Source organism: Bidens hawaiensis, unplaced genomic scaffold, assembly GCF_021521415.1.
Source record: "Bidens hawaiensis isolate Kalapana, Puna unplaced genomic scaffold, B.hawaiensis_p1.1 tig00000097_1, whole genome shotgun sequence".
NCBI lineage: Eukaryota > Viridiplantae > Streptophyta > Magnoliopsida > Asterales > Asteraceae > Bidens > Bidens hawaiensis.
Window position 1 is genome coordinate 4,528,853 of NW_027491017.1, and position 16,434 is coordinate 4,545,286.

Here is a 16,434-nt window from a genome sequence, read left to right on the forward strand (position 1 = left end):
AATTTTTGAAAATTAGTTTTGCCGTGTCTTCGAAAAACACATAAATATTCAACATGTATATATAAAAGTATAAGTGTGTGTGGAGAGGATAACAGGCATGACCTCTTGCAACTCATCCGCAGAGGAACCAATCTGTTCCACAAGTCCTTGGTAATGGGTGGATCAAGCAGTTCCATGTGGTCTGTATAACAAACACCAACATATAAACCTAATCATTCCTTCATCTTGATTGGGTGCAACGGGTTAAAAGAGAGAAATAAAAATCTTCCAACAGTTGTCTAACACCACACAAATATTCCAACTTAGTTACCTGAACTTCATAAAATCTTGTAGAAGGCTATATAATATTAACCTGATCATTCCTTCATCTTGATCCGGTGCAATGTGTTTAAAAAAACTATCAATCATCTTCACCTTCAATACTTTGATCATCCCTTCCTCTTCATCGTTGATTTTTAGTTGGGATGATGGATTGTGTGACAGACCCCAAGATGTTTTTGCTTCCACAGAGCTGCCATCATAATAGATTAAGTACCATAAATAAAGTTAAATAAAAAACAATTGTTATAGGTAATTAAAGTTGGGAAAAACCATAAATGTCTAAATTCTTTCGTTGCGGAAGGATGCATAGGATAAAGTATGGTGGGCTCGAAAGTGCATTTACACAAAACTAAGTATATTTACCTTACCATACACTAAAAACAACACAAAGGGTCAAGCAGAAGCATACACATAAAGATATTCATAAACTTTGTACATTAAGAATTCCAACTTACATAACCACATCAAATCAACAACAAACAATTGAGAGCACATATATAGACTCTCATTCATAACAAAATGATGATAAACCTTTACAAGCATGTACTAACTCCACAAAGTAAACCTCTAAATGAAATCATTCAACAAAAAAAATCTTAATCGAGAGCAAACAAAAACAAAACCTCAATTCTTTAACGCATTTAACAAATCTAAGACGAAGCAAAACTTCATCCTACTATCTGCATCTTGCCAAAGATTAAATTGTTTTCATATGGTAAAAGTGTATTTAATAACTATCAAAGGCAGCACCCAACAAAATAAAATTTAAAAAAAAACATCTAAAACAATTAAAAATATATATTGAAATTTATGAAAATAAACACATTTAAGAAATGAGTATTAGGAGTATGAATACCAACAAAATATCTAAAAGTAAAAGTAACCCAATGACACTGGACGAGTATTAGGATTATGAAAACCAACAAAGAATCATGAACAATAATAAGCCAAATAGTGCAAAACAGATAAACGACATGAATAGTAAACAACTACTCATAAAAAACCATGAATTATATTCATATGAATTTAAGAAATTAACCAAAAAACCGCCTAATATATATCAAAAGCAATAAGAAATAGTGAAGTATCAATATGTTTAAATTATAAATTTATAATTACTCATTCCTAAATGACCTGTAAGAGATCAATATGTTTTAATTATTGAATGGCCTATAAGGTCATAAGGAGTGTGAAGATCATGTCCGGTAATACACATTTAATACAATTGTTCATACAATTTCTAGTTAAATTTTCATTTAATACAAAGAAGACATGACTTAATTAATAACCGGTCTTCTATTAAATAATCTTATATGTTTGCCATGTCTAAATCTATAATAGTCATTAAAAGCAAATAGGTGATGATCATTGTACAATCTTTGAGAAGACTAAAACTTACCCAATCTTAAAGATGATTTGAGGAAGAAGATAGATGAAAAAAAGGTCTTCACTAAAGAAAAACATATGTGAATTTCTTCCTCCTCAACTTAGTTAAATAATAGCACCTGTGCAAAGACCTGATCCTGTCATTGTCACCAAAGAGAAAGTAATAATTCACTTCAAATCCATTATAGTTTCAAGCAATATAAAATTCTTTGGAGGCTTCTACACACAAAAAAACAACAAATAGTTGCACTACTAATCTATCAACACAATCACACTTATAGTTACAGGGCAGTGATATACTCATTCATACACAGACTCTCATCTAACAATCACAATACAAGCCACTACGTGAAAATCGCCTTTTAGCCACACATGTGGTCTGGGCGATTTGCTACACTTCGGCTTAAATGTGTGGCTAAAAGGTCATTGACCACGTTTGAAAACCTTCCAGACTAGTTTTGGCCACACATGTTTTTCTTCATGTGACAATTCTATATCTACTCAGGTACTTTTCGCCACACTTTATAAAAACAATGTGACATAATCTAGTCACATTATAAAAATATGTGACGAAATGTGACCTACAGTCATAGTTTGTTTGATCTTTGATACATGTGACCAAAAACACATGTATTAGCCACACTCTAAGGGAAAACTGTGACATTTAGCTAGCCACATGTTTTAATAGTGTGGCCAAATGTGACAAACAGCTACTGTTATGATAAGAGATGTGTCTAAAAGGTAAAAGATATAGCCACTTATATTACGTTGTGTGACCTAATGTCACATTTGTTAGCCACATTTTTAATAATGTGGCGAAATATGACGAACAGCCATTGTATTTATTAGTAATGTGGCTAAAACGCTTAAAATATATGGCCACTTATACGAGGTTGCGTGACCAAAGAGTGGTTTGGTTTTATTTTTCCTAAGTTTTTTATTGTCACGGATACACTTATTTTGTGTGGCTATAAGTGATAAATGGTCACACTTAAATATTTTTAAGTGTGTCCAAATGTAATTAATGGCCACTTATACAAGGTTGTGTGACCAAAGAGTAGTTTAGTTTAATTTTTCCTAAGTTTTTTATTGTCACGGATACACTTATTATGTGTGGCTATAAGTGATAAATGGTCACACTTAAATTCTTTTAAGTGTATCCAAATATAATTAATGGCCACTTAAACAAGGTTGTGTGACCAAATAGTAGTTTAGTTTTATTTTTCTAAGTTTTTTATTGTCACGGATACACTTGTTATGTGTGGCTATAAGTGATAAATGTTCACACTAAAATATTTTTAAGTGTGTCCAAACGTAATAATGGCCACAAGGTGAATTGACGGGTGGCCAAGTAATCATTGTCTTTCCAGTTTCCTTGTGCCGCCAATTTCAAATTGTCAGGGAGATGTACTGGTTTCCGATGATGGTGTTTAAATACCATTCATGGTTTCCGATTTCCACCACATCGCCTCCAATATTCACAATCACAATCGACCCATCGCCTTCACCATCTTCTTCACCAGCAAATCACATCCGAAAATATTTTGGCGCCGACAAACTGGATTGTACGTGAACCGAGTACTCATGTCCCCATCTACTACGACTCCACCTTCTTCACTATTGTTTTCCACTTTGATTCCGGCGCCATCCGGAAGAATTAAAGGGTGAGGTATGTTGACTATCTCAACTCTCTAACCTTCCAGTACCAACAACTTAACCGGATGGTTAGGCTTCTTGGGTACACTACTGCTGATTATTTCAGCATTGTGATGGAAGCCCGGGGCATCGAGGTGGCACGCATTGAAATGAAAGGAATCGAAGACTTCAAGGCTGTGTCCGCTTATGGGACATTCCGTACTGAGGTGCACCTTCGCCTGCAAAGGCTAAAGGACTCCACTTACACCTCGGACGGCATGTGGGAGAGGATCATGCCCTCTCTTAATCCGGAAGAGAATCCGATGGATGTAGATTCATATACGGAATCTGATGGTAGGACTCCGGCTAGTAATAATTTGTAATTACTTTTTTTTTATATTAATGTAATGTAAATAAATTATTAACTACAAATATAATTAATTTATTTTGGTTATTCTATTAACTGTGTTGATGATACTACATGTATTTTATTTTGGTTATTCTATTAACTGTGTTGATGTTTGAATGTGTGTATTTAGTTAATGTCTGTACGTTTGAACTTAACCAAATGAAATAGACTGGGGGTGCAAACGAGCCGATTTGCTCGCGAGCTACTCGAGATCGGCTCGTGAAAAAGCTCTAATAGATATAGTAATAGTATTAAAACAACCAATACTTTTAGTAAGCGTATTTAAAGTGTAATAGATATAGTAATAGTATTAAAAACGACCAATATTTCTAGTAAGCGTATTTAAAGCGTAATAGATATAGTAATAGTATTAACACAACCAATATTTCTTGTAAGCGCATTTAAAGCGTAATAGATATAGTAATAGTATTAAAACAACCAATATTTCTAGTAAGCGTTTTTAAAGCGTACTAGATATAGTTTTTTTTTTATTTTAATTAACTTTAATGTAGGCTATCATTACATAAATATATTTCCAAGATTTTTGACAGGAAGTAGGCATAAATGTAAGTTACTCAACAACTTTAATGACTGCAATAAAACTTCTGACTGAAATTTATTATGCTTATATGTATGTTATGTGAATTCCAAACTTGGCCAAGCAGAAAACATCTAAGGTTTCCACAGATCTTAAACTTCCCAAAGATCTAAAATTTTGATAAAATCCCTTCCAAAACTCGATGCCATCACCAGATCTTAAATTAGGTTACTGGTGATGGCATTGAGTTTGGAAGGGTTTTTTTAAAACTGAATTTTATTTGTTCAAAGGCTTCTTCAAAGTCTAAGACCCACAAATGCTTTGGTCAAAGATATGAGTATAGATGGTACAATTTTGGTATGCAGGTTAGTGAAAAGAAGGGCCTAATGATCTTTTTTTTATAAAATGAGTTGATAATGTTTTGCAGGAAAACCAACTGTTGAAAGTAAGTTGAATTAGAAGCAGAAGAACAATATGAACAAATAGTGAAGAAACAAAACCAGCAGGCGGAGAAATGATGACTGTCACAGCATGGAAATAAAGTGGATGAACTGTGACAGCATGATATTGTATTTTATATTTGTTGCTTATTTGGTTTCAGCGTTACACTTGATGTTTGAATGTGTGTATTTTGTTAATGTCTGTTTCAACTTAATGACTGAGACTTTAATGAAATGAATTCAACAAACCGGCCTGTATAAGTAGTAATAGTATTAAAAACATCCAATATTTGTTTACTTTGAATTGATAAGTACAAAGTAAAGCTGGTGACATTATTGACATTTAGCTAGGCGAACAAACTACTGTATCAATCTCCAATACGAATAGTTGTAGGCTTTTTCCCGGGCCTCCAGTAATCATCCGGGGACTCATTACGAATCAGTTGATTTGGTTATACAAGTGGCAATGTGTTACCCTCATGAGGGAAAGTTATTGTACTAAATTCCTCATCGACCTTGTCATACGAATGCCTATAATTCTTGGGTGGAGTCATTTTGACAACATGCTTTTTTCTATCCAGCTGATCTTGAACATAAAACACCTGGCGTGCTTGCGAGGCCAATATGAACAGATCATCCTTGTGGCCAAATTTGTTTAGGTTGACCGACGTGTAACCAAGAATATCATGTTTGACATGTTTACGGTCAACCCATCGACACATGAAGACTGAATTTTTTTAGTATGATAATCTAGGACCGATATCTCTTGCAAAATCCCAAAATAAAAGTTTTGTCCATAGGTCACCACGTATTTTTTGATGTGCATGTCATCCGCTTCTACACCAACCCCTTTGTTCTGGTAAACTATACATCGTGAGATTTTGTACGAAATTCAAAACCGTTGATGTCGTATGAGTCGTATTTGTATACGTTGCGGTGTGCTTCGTGTGCAATACACTTTATGGTTTTCTATACAGAACCTGGGGAGCCTGCTAGCTCTCTTTCAACCTGAATTTCATTACAAGGATTAGATTCTTCACCTACATTGTAGAAACTATAAAATATTTTTAAAAATTATAGAAGACTTAATAAATTGATCTACCTTGTCGCGTAACCAGTCACCAAACTTTAAAGTATGCTCCTTCTCCAGCAATGCTTGTCGTTTACCAGGCATTTGTTTTTTCAAAGAGGTCTTGTGTTGTCTGTAAGTAGGAGTATAATATATTGTGAATATATATATATGTATATAATTTAGAGTATATATGTTAGTAATACTTACTCGATATACGGCGCTATTTCAGGCGTATTCTGCAGCACATAGAAATGTGCTCTCTTGAAGAGATAAGGAGAAACTTCAACTGATTTCAGGCGTATTCTTGATGTTTTTTTGGTAATCGCTGGATTGTTTCTTCCGCAATGTTCTCCTCAGCAATGCACCCTTATGGATAAGTTTTGTTTCTCACATGCCCTTTGATAACCTTCATACACCTTTCAAAGGGATACATCCAACGAAAGCATGATGTCCCACATAATTTTATCTCTCTGACAAGGTGCACGGTTAAGTGAACCATGACATCAAAAAATAATGGAGCAAAGTACTTCTCCAGCAGGCACAGTGTAACTATTTGCTCTTCATGCATCTTATCAAGCTCTTCTACAATGATTTCTTTGCTACAAATTGACTTGAAAAAAAAACAAAGCCTGATTATAGCATTTCTCATTGGTTATGGCATGATGGACCGTATTGCAAGGGGCAGAACTGTTGCATAAGCATGTGATAATCATGTGATTTAAGGCATTGTAGCTTCCTTTCTTTAAGATTCACCAAACTAGAGAAGTTAGAACAATACCCTAGTGGAGCCTTCAGTTTATACAATGTTTCAAGAAACATGTCTTTTTCTTGTGCTGATAATGTGAAGCATGCTACAGGCAGTTCTGTATTGTTGCCTTTTGCTTTCGGTTGCAACTCCTTTTTAATCCATAAAAACTCCAAATCCTTTCTAGCTACCAATCCGTCTTTTGTCCTACCGGGAATGTTCAGCAACGTCCCGACAATACTTTCTGCCACATTCTTTTCAACATGTATCAAATCAATACAATGTTGGACATGTAAATACTTCCAATAGCTGAGCCGTTGGTACCATATGTTGAACTTCTTCCAATATGGCTGCGGCGTTGTGTTATCCCGTTTTCTCTTACTCCCACTTAGAGATTATGATCCCTTTCCCCATTCATTCTTAATGTTTTTGACCTCGTCGTATATCTCTTCCCCTGTCATAGGTTCTTTAGCGGTTCTCATCTCTTCTTTTCCGTTGAACGTCTTTATTTGTTTTCTGAAAGGGTGGTCATGTGATAAATACCTTCTGTGGGCAGCATAACTCTGCTCTTTGTGTGATAAAGTCGAACACACTGAGTGTCGCCCCGACACACTACACAACCTTTGAATCCACTGTAAGGGTAACCACATAGTGTACCAAGAGCTGGGTAATCATTAATCGTCCATAACACAACTGCACGTAGTGTAAATATTTCTTGTTTTTATGCATCATATGTTGGCTCCCCGACCTCAAATAAAGATGCTAGATCGTCAATTAAAGGCTGTAAAAACACATCAATATTGTTTCCTGGCACTCTGGATATTAATAAGGAAAGCATGATGAACTTTCTTTTAACACATCCAAGGTGGAGGGTTGTAAATGACTGCTAAAACAGGCCAGACGCTGTGGAATATGTTGCCTCTATGTACGTCGACCCCATCAGTGCAAATCCCTAGATGAAGATTTCTTGGATCGCTTCCGATGGTATTGGAGTATCTGTCATCTATGGCTTTCCATGCTGGTGAATCTGATGGGTGGCGTAAAACACCAGGTTTATTGGTACTCGTGGCGTGCCATGCTAAATTCTTTGATGTGGACTTTGATTGAAAGAGGTGCTTCAATCGTGGAATAATGGGAAAGTACCACAGTACCTTAGGGGGCGTGTTTATGTAAGTTTTGTTAGTCTTCTCATCCACCTTCCACCTTGACTTGTTACAAACTGGTCATGCTTCAAAATCCTTTTAATCCTTATAGTAAATAATGCAGTCATTGATACACATATGTATCTTTTTGTATCCTGAGCCCATTGCCTTCATCATCCTTTTGCCCTCATACATATTATTTACCATTTCGTTATCTGCAGGTAGCATAGTTTTCAACAATTTCAGAAGTTCATCAACGAACTTATGAGATACCCCGTGCTTGCTCTTCAAGTTGAGTAGTTTTACTAATGCAGACAACTTGGTGAAGTCAAGACATCCTTTATACAGGGGCTTCTCAGTGTCAACAAGTAGTTGTAGAAACTGTTGATACTTCTTGTCTCCTTTGAAATTGTATTTTGTAGCATTTACCATTTCTATAGTTTCACAGGCATCTGTTGGAATGTTGGTGTCAACAAACCCAGTATTATTATCATAATTAGTTGGAATGTTGGTGTCGGCTTCTCCATGTTTTATCCAAGTAGTATAATTCTTATCAATTCCAAACCTGTATAAGTCATGTTCTACATCGTCTAAACTAAGAGATACGTGGTTCACACACCGAACACATGGACATGAAATAGAAATTGGTGGTGATGTCTCCTTGAAATTATGAACTGCAAAATCTAGAAACGCCTTAACACCATCTTTATATGCTTTACTGCACCTGTCGCCTACTGACATCCAAGACTAATCCATCATCCAAGAATTTTTTTATTAACTGTGTCATCAATGATATACATTAACGTCAATAAATGTAACTGACATTTTATTAAGTATGACACAAAAAGCAAAAATATTTGGTACTCACCTAAGATTAATGAAGCTGTTTGGTAGGATTGAGATTGATGAGAGTTCAATAAATACACTAGAAGATCATTTATTAGGGTTTGGTGAGATTGTGAGATTTTATTTGGTCAATAATTGATTTGGGAGTCTTCCAGTAGATAACTTGATTAATTGGTGGGTAAAAATGAAATATTAAAACATCGAAATTTCGTTATATAAATATTAGAAGAGGTTCTATTTTGTTCTCAGAGTGTAGCTCAAACGGTTGAGGCGCTTGTGATTAAACATAGATTGCAAATGTCGCGGGTTCGAAACTCAGGAGGAACATATTTTTATTAAATTTTTATAGTAACCTCTTTTTAATGAAATGAATACACTGTGTACGGTCAAACATCTCATTTTGAAAACACTCAAACTAAACTACTTATTAAAATGCCTTTAAATCCGTTCAGAAACATAAAAATACATCATAATAGCTGGTCTAAAATCATACTCCGTAACAAAGTTTCTTAGATTTTTACTCAGATTACAAAACTAATTAAAAGCCCTAAAAATAACAAGAAGAAAATAAAATACAATATCTTCACTTTTTTTTTCTGATTCAATACGTGAAGCTACACTTCTTGCAAGTTGATCCTCTAATGACTTATTTGCCCTTATCAAGATAGGAATTAGGTCTGTACATCTTGTGCACATATCAGAGCTTGTGGACGAAACACAATCAGACCATATAAAGAAATCACATTTTTTGCCCTAAGTTAAAAAATATAGAGTTTAGGGTCAACAATCAACATAAAGACGAGATGAATTCCAACTTTATTTGCAATTTCACTAACCTGAGATGCACAATTGTAGAACCTCCGACCTGGATTTTTGGTGGTCCTTGATGTTCTTAGAATGGCTTCTTGACCACAAAAACAATAAACCTGAGATCGATTGCTTCTGTTACTGGATGTTGTGGTCCGCGATGAGATTTCTTCCATGGATGTTGTGGTTTTTTTAAGTGTTTTATTTTAGTGTTTATGGGGTGAAAAAGGAGTTTTTATTGAAAACAAAACTAGATATATATGTGTATATATATATATATATAGGAGGGTTTAGAAAGGAGTTGTTGTACATAAGCGTGTTACTAGCGTATTAGAATATTTATATATGTTTTTGTGCATAAGCGTGTTACAAGCGTAATAAACTCGTTTGAACAAAATTATAACGTATTTTAACCTAATCATTTACAAAGTGTTTTTTTTTTGTTTTATTTTTAGATTTAACAAAGTGTTGTTTACGATTTAATAAGCATATCACAAGCGTTTTTAACAAATTATTTTTTGTTTTTACGATTTGTTTTAAGATACTTCATAATTACAATTCTTTAAAAGTCTTCATAGAAAAGGCACCATTAAAACAATAAACTAAAATATGTAACCAACCAACATTCAAAACAATATGTTACAAGAAACTATAAAAGTAAATCATTTAAAAGTTAACCAACCAACATTCAAAACAATAAACTAATATATGTATCAATACAACCATCTAAACATGAAAATAACAAATGTTTCAAAATGTTAGTGAACGGTTTTGCGTCTTGAGTCTTTGTAATTATCGTTAAAGTATTTGTGTTATGTTTAATGTAATAAACTATTAAGTTATTCTCTAGTTTGTTATATGTATTGTCTAGTTCGCTACAGTTGTGTAGCGAACTAAGCCTTAAGATTATTCCCTCCTGATTCATTAGGGGATGTTAACGATTCAGGGGGTGATTCGTTAGTTTATTTTGTTATTTATGTATGTAACGAAGTAGTGTCTGGTTCGCTAGGGAATGTTAGCGAACCAGACCTATCTTCTATTTATTGTGAACCCCTGTTCACGTTTTAATTAAAGTTTTGAGATAATTAACTAAGTGTTGTCCAATTACTCTCTCTCTCTCAATCTTCACCTTAATCTTATACTACTAATATATATACTGATAATACATATATACACATGTAACACTTAATCATACGTAATTATGAGCTAGATCTATCTCAAGGTATTAATCTATTATATACAGATATGAGATCTGTTATTGTTATTGTTATTGTTATTGTTATTGGATTGATACACCGGGATCCAACAAGTGGTATCAGAGCTTTCGGGGCTCAAATTACACTTGATTTGGTGGTTTTTAAGAGTATTGGTTTGTTAGTGTTCTGTTTTGGTTGAATTTGGATAAATTTAAAGGTTAATTGAGTGTATTATGGACGAATTGGAATGGATTTGAGTATTGGTAAGGTATTGTGAGTTGGAATTGAGATTTGGATTGGTTTTGAGGTGATTCTGTATTGGTTTGGTTTGTGGCCGAAACAGAGGTTGTGTCTTGGTATAATTGAGTTGGTAATCGGAGATAATCGGTTACGAGGTTAGTTGTATTGGATTCGCAATCGAGTTACAAGTGTTTTGGTAGGTAATTTGTGAGTTTTGGTTGCGATTTGAGGAAGTATTACGGATTTGAAACTTCTGGGTTTCTGGTGTTTGTGTTCTTCATTTCCAGAAAATCTGGAAATCGGACTTTGATAAGATTGATTTGGAGACGGTGGTAAATAAGTTACGGAATTTTGAACTAAACATGGCTCGAAAGGAGACACCGACTTATCAGGTTTAGGATCCGGGAATGTATGGTGCTAACGTCACTCCAAACTCAAGTTCAAAATCAGAATCCACTGCCTATACTCAAAGGGGGAACCAAACTCCACTCCAGATGGTCATGTGATTCTCAATATGGATGGTGACGTATGTTTCGTAGCAGGAGGTAGTAGTTCCTCAAAACCTCAAACTACAACTGGGAATTTCTCAACCAATGCTTCTAGCAAGAACTACTCACAGATGCCTATGAGTGTGAAATCAGATGAACAATAGTTTTCTATTTATGCCTCCTTCATTGCATCATATGAAAATTACATCAAAGGAAAAATAGTCGACCCTGCAACTTTGGATGAAGACTATGATCAGATCGACGCTGATGATCTAGAAGAAATGGATCTGCAGTGGCAGATGGCTATGATAGTAAGAAGGGTAAAGAGATTTATGAAGAAAACTGGTAGAAAGTTCGTTGGAGAAAGACAGGGGTTTGATAAGTCAAAATTTCGTTGCTATAACTGTCAGCAAAATGGTCACTTTGCTAAAGAGTGTACAAATGAGAGGGTCGAACGAAGCCAAAACAGGCCTGCTCAACAGAATGGGAGTGGAAGTGAAAATAAGGCTATTGTATCTCAATAGAACGGTGGATACCACTGGAATATACAAGTTGAGGAGGTGTTCGAACAGGCAAATCTGGTAAACATCGAAACTGGAGGAAGTGACAAAGAAATGGGAGAAGATCAAGCATACATGGCAGAAGTAAATGATCAACTCTCAGAGGTAAGTTCTGAACTTCATTGTGAGCAATGTGAAAAACTGTCTGATCAATTGAAAACATTAACTGATCAGTTTGTTAGTTTGGACACTCAATTTAAAAACTTAAAAGAAGAACATCACTATTCTAAAACTAAAGAAAACAGTTACTCAGTAAAAATAGAAGCTAGTGAAAAGGATATCAGAAGTCTTAAAGCAACCCTAGCTGAAAAAATACAAGTGATTGATCTTAGTTATGAAGTGTTAGAAGAAAAGATCAAACTAATTGCTGTAAAAGATAAACAGATAGCTGTTTACCAGGTAAAAGTGGTGGAACTGAACAGAAAAATTGAACAATTTAGAAATTCTTCTGCTATGTTAGATCACATCATAAGTGTTCAACGTTCCCCGATTAACAAAGGGGGAATTGGATTCTCAGAAGTCCCACCACCATACAATAATAACTATACTTATGATCCTAGTAATCAGCAATCTGCAAATGTTGACATTAGTCAGACAGTTCCAATAAAGGTTTCTGTTAAAGAAACTAAAGTTAATGAGAATGAAACAAGTAAGACAAGTTCTAATGTCACAAGTTCTGCATGTAGTTATGTCTCGTCAGATTCGGATAAGTAGTCCGAATCGGGTGAGATAAAAGAGGAAGTTGTGTTACTAAAACGAGGGGATGACTATAAGTTTGATGAGAAGAAATCTTCCCTAAATCCGTTCGTCCCACCATATGTGAGACAAACGGATAGTAACGCAACCTCGACATCTGCAACAACTTTTGAGACGAAAGTTCAAAACAACCAAAATAGTCCGAACAGAAGTTGTTTTAGATGCAACAGGATAGGACACCTTGTCGCTGACTGTCCTCTGAAACAGAGAAAATCTAGAAATATGAGGCCTACTAAAACTGAGAATAAAACGAATACAAATTATGATGCTGGTAAGAAAGTGAACACACCGAATTTCAATCATTGGACTAATACAAGATTTCAAAGAAATCAGTCTCGTTTTTTCCCGGTAAATTACCAAACCAACAATTTTAATTCAGTTAATTCACGAAGGTTTGGATGGCCTCATAGCCAGTTATCTAGAAATTTCCATTTCAGATCTTATAGAAACTCTCCTCAAACTAACTTTGGACAACCAAGATATTGGATGCCGGATAACAGGTTTAATCAACCCAAGACCAGAAGTTCTTGGGTCCCCAGATTTTAATCCGTTTCTTTAATTGTGCAGGAACAGTCGAGCAGGGCTGGAAACAACATGTGGGTTGTCGACAGTGGCTGTTCCCGGCACATGACTGGTAACAAGAAATTGTTACGTGATTGGAAAGTCGTACAAGGAGGAAGAGTGAGTGTTGGAGGTGAAAGTGAAAGAGTATTTCAGGCATTGATATGGGAGAAAGGATGGACACTCAGATGTTAACTGTCGAAGAAGAGAGCTTCACGCATAACTCAAAGGTTGAAGATAAAAGACAAACCGTGGATTATGCTGAGAAGAAGTTAATCGTGCTTGAAAAGGTTGATTCTATGAATATTTTTGCCGATCTTTTTACAAAAGCGTTTGACCGGTCCCGTTTTCAAAACCTTGTTGAGCTAAATGGGATGATCTATCCTGAGTAACCTCGTTTTTTCTTGTTTTCTTAAAAAAAAAACATCACTATCGCTTAAAATTATGTCGGTTGCTCAAGTCTGAAGGAAATATTCCATGAATATGTTTGGTCCTTGTATCTACTTGTAGATTGTAAGGATAGCCATTAGCCAGATGACTGAAAGCGACTGGGGCGGTTTATGATGGGTTTTTATTCTTTCACTTAAAATTAGTCGTTCATACTTAGTCTGAGGGACGCATACTTGTATGTGGTCGGTCCGGCTGATTCACTGGATCTTCAGGATAGCCGTTTACCTAAAGACTTTGACTTGATCGGGGCGTTTGAATTTTTAATTATTTTTTTGGGAGATGATATTATTTTTCCAGTCTTAAACTTCGCTAGAAGTTTCTTTAATGATGTTAAATGAAAATTGATCCAACCTTGAAAAGTGATAGATAAACTGATTTTGTGTGCCTAATTGGTGAAGTAATTAGGCCTAAAAGACTCTAGAACAGTCATTGTATGTTATGGTAGCTTTCTATGGTGCGTAAAAGTTGAAGTGATACACACTAAATCTACTCAATTTACTGTGGAGAGTCATTTTGAGCTGTGCATGTCTCCACATACATCTCCGAATGATAGGCATAAAAGTGATTACCCAGTCATACACGAGCCCGTGATTTTTCTGATTCCCGCGAAGTTAGTGTTATGTTTCTGCAGTGATCCAGATTCAGGACTTGCAGTTGTATTATTAGTTAAAAAAAAAAAAACATTACTTATTATTATTATCGTTAAGCCTGATGAAGATTATATGTTTACAAATATCAAGAAAGAGGCAAGAAAGCATAATTCAAAGTATGAGAGAGTTCGGGAAGATGAATCGGAAAGTTTGACATGTGAATATTTATTGATCAGACACTACGGGTGGAAGTCAACTCGGGGTGACCGCCAAATACGCCTTGAGAATAGATAGGAGGAATCACAATCTCTCATGTGATGTCCATCTAAATTTTGAGCTTAATTGAACCTAATCCGTATCACAGAAGCAATAAAAACCATACTAAGTTTTATACCTGCCTACAACCTGTTTCTCTATGTCATAATACCGTTGAACATGGATCCGTGTGACAGCCTCTTAATCAGTATGATTCCTGTTCGAATCTTTTCTAACATCATGCAGGGTTCGATCAAGACTGAAATTTGATCCCGTCCTTTTATTTAACTTTTGTTATGTGGTTTGTCTTATGGTTTTTCCTCTTTAAATTCTTGGTTACTCGTTTTTGATCTTTTTCAAAATGATTCTAAAATTAACTTCACTATGGCGAAGTTTTCTAAACCAGCGAAGTTGACTTAACTTCTTGGGTTTTCCAAAGGGTTTATAAACAAGTTATTGGTCAAAATAGGTCAAACTTTACTCTTAAAACCCTCGGCGAATTTAATCTCAGAATCAACCTTGATCAATTCTGGTTTTGTTCACTTATTAAGGATATTTCTCATATGTCGTTTGAGTTTGTTACTTCTCTGATGGATTCCGAGCGAATTGTGGTTCTGGAACGTGCTGTTGCCGAGAAATCTAGGGAATACGGGGGTGAGTAGCTGCAAGGGAGATGAGCTTAGATCAAAAGAAAAAGGGTGAGGACATAGACAATGATCTCAATGCATCGGAAGGTGCAGGTAATGAGCTGCCAAGAACATCACAATTTCTTGGGGCTTCCACATCTCAGGGGGAGTCATCTGTTCCGGTCTGGCAATGCAGATAGTGAGATAATTGTTGTGGATGATGAAGACGACTTGGTTGAAGATGCTTTATCATTCAGTGAGATTAAAAAGATTGGCGAACAATTGAGATTAACAGTGGCTTAGAGGTAGTTGAGAGTCTGGGCGTTCATGCTTGAAGATGAGTGGTACGAGATTTTTGGATTACCAGACACGAGAAAGAAGATAGAGATATGAAGCTACTGCCAAGGGGGAGTCTGTTGGTGCATGATGTCAGTAGTTCAGTATCTCGTGTTTAACTGTATCTATAATTGTTTAGATTGTTTGTTTTTTGTTTAATATTGTTTCTATATGTTCGCCATGCTTTAAGAGAACTTGAAGGTCAGTGAATCTATGACAACTTCGCCTAGTGTGGTATGCGAAGTTTTCGAGCTTTAAATACTCTTAACTTCGGCTGTTTTGGTTAAGTTTGGTAGAACAATTGGTTTTGTGTGATTCTTGGTATCACGTGTTAGTCCTTTCAATATATCAAGTATTATCTTACGTTCTCGTGTGTTTTTATATTTTCAACGTATTAATCATCCCGACACTCATATCGTATTCGTGGGGATTCCGCACCCTCGTGTTACGAGATATTCCTGTGTAGATCTGGCTAGGAACCTACATGATGCCATACGAAAGTTTCCGCATATCCTCGATAGTGAAGGAGACTGCCCAACTAATGAAGGAAGAGGATCCTGAAGAAGAATCCGAAGAGGACCCTGAAGAAGAGTACCCAGAAAATCCCGATGAAGTGACAACAACAAAGCATCATCAAGCTTCCCACCATTCTCTCACCAAAATCCAAGTTATGGCTCCGTCGATCCTTATTGCAATATCTCGAGGAAGTCAAGAACAAAGCATCATCAAGCTTCCCACCATACCTAGGTGACTTCCTATCAATTAAAGACCAAGCAAATGAAATCCGTAAGCAGAATGAGGCTGCCGAAGCTTTCTTCAATTACCCATCCAACATAACATCATCGCCATACCCGAACCCAAGGAACTATTACGACGTGGTCATGATCGGGTACCGCGATCCCCACCAAAGTATGGATACCCAAACGAGATCCCTCAGTCACAAGAGGAGCATTTGGACCGACCCTTGCATGAAACAGATGACCTCAAGAAGAAGATAGCAGTAGATGGGAAGAAGAAGAAGGTAGGAGAAATACT

The 16,434-nt window shown here is 35.7% G+C and overlaps 1 pseudogene; it reads left to right on the forward strand.

Moving 5' to 3' along the window:
* The window catches only part of LOC143561101 (uncharacterized), a 36,087-nt pseudogene extending 32,362 nt beyond the window's left edge, over positions 1-3,725 (forward strand).
* The last annotated feature ends 12,709 nt before the right edge of the window (positions 3,726-16,434 follow it).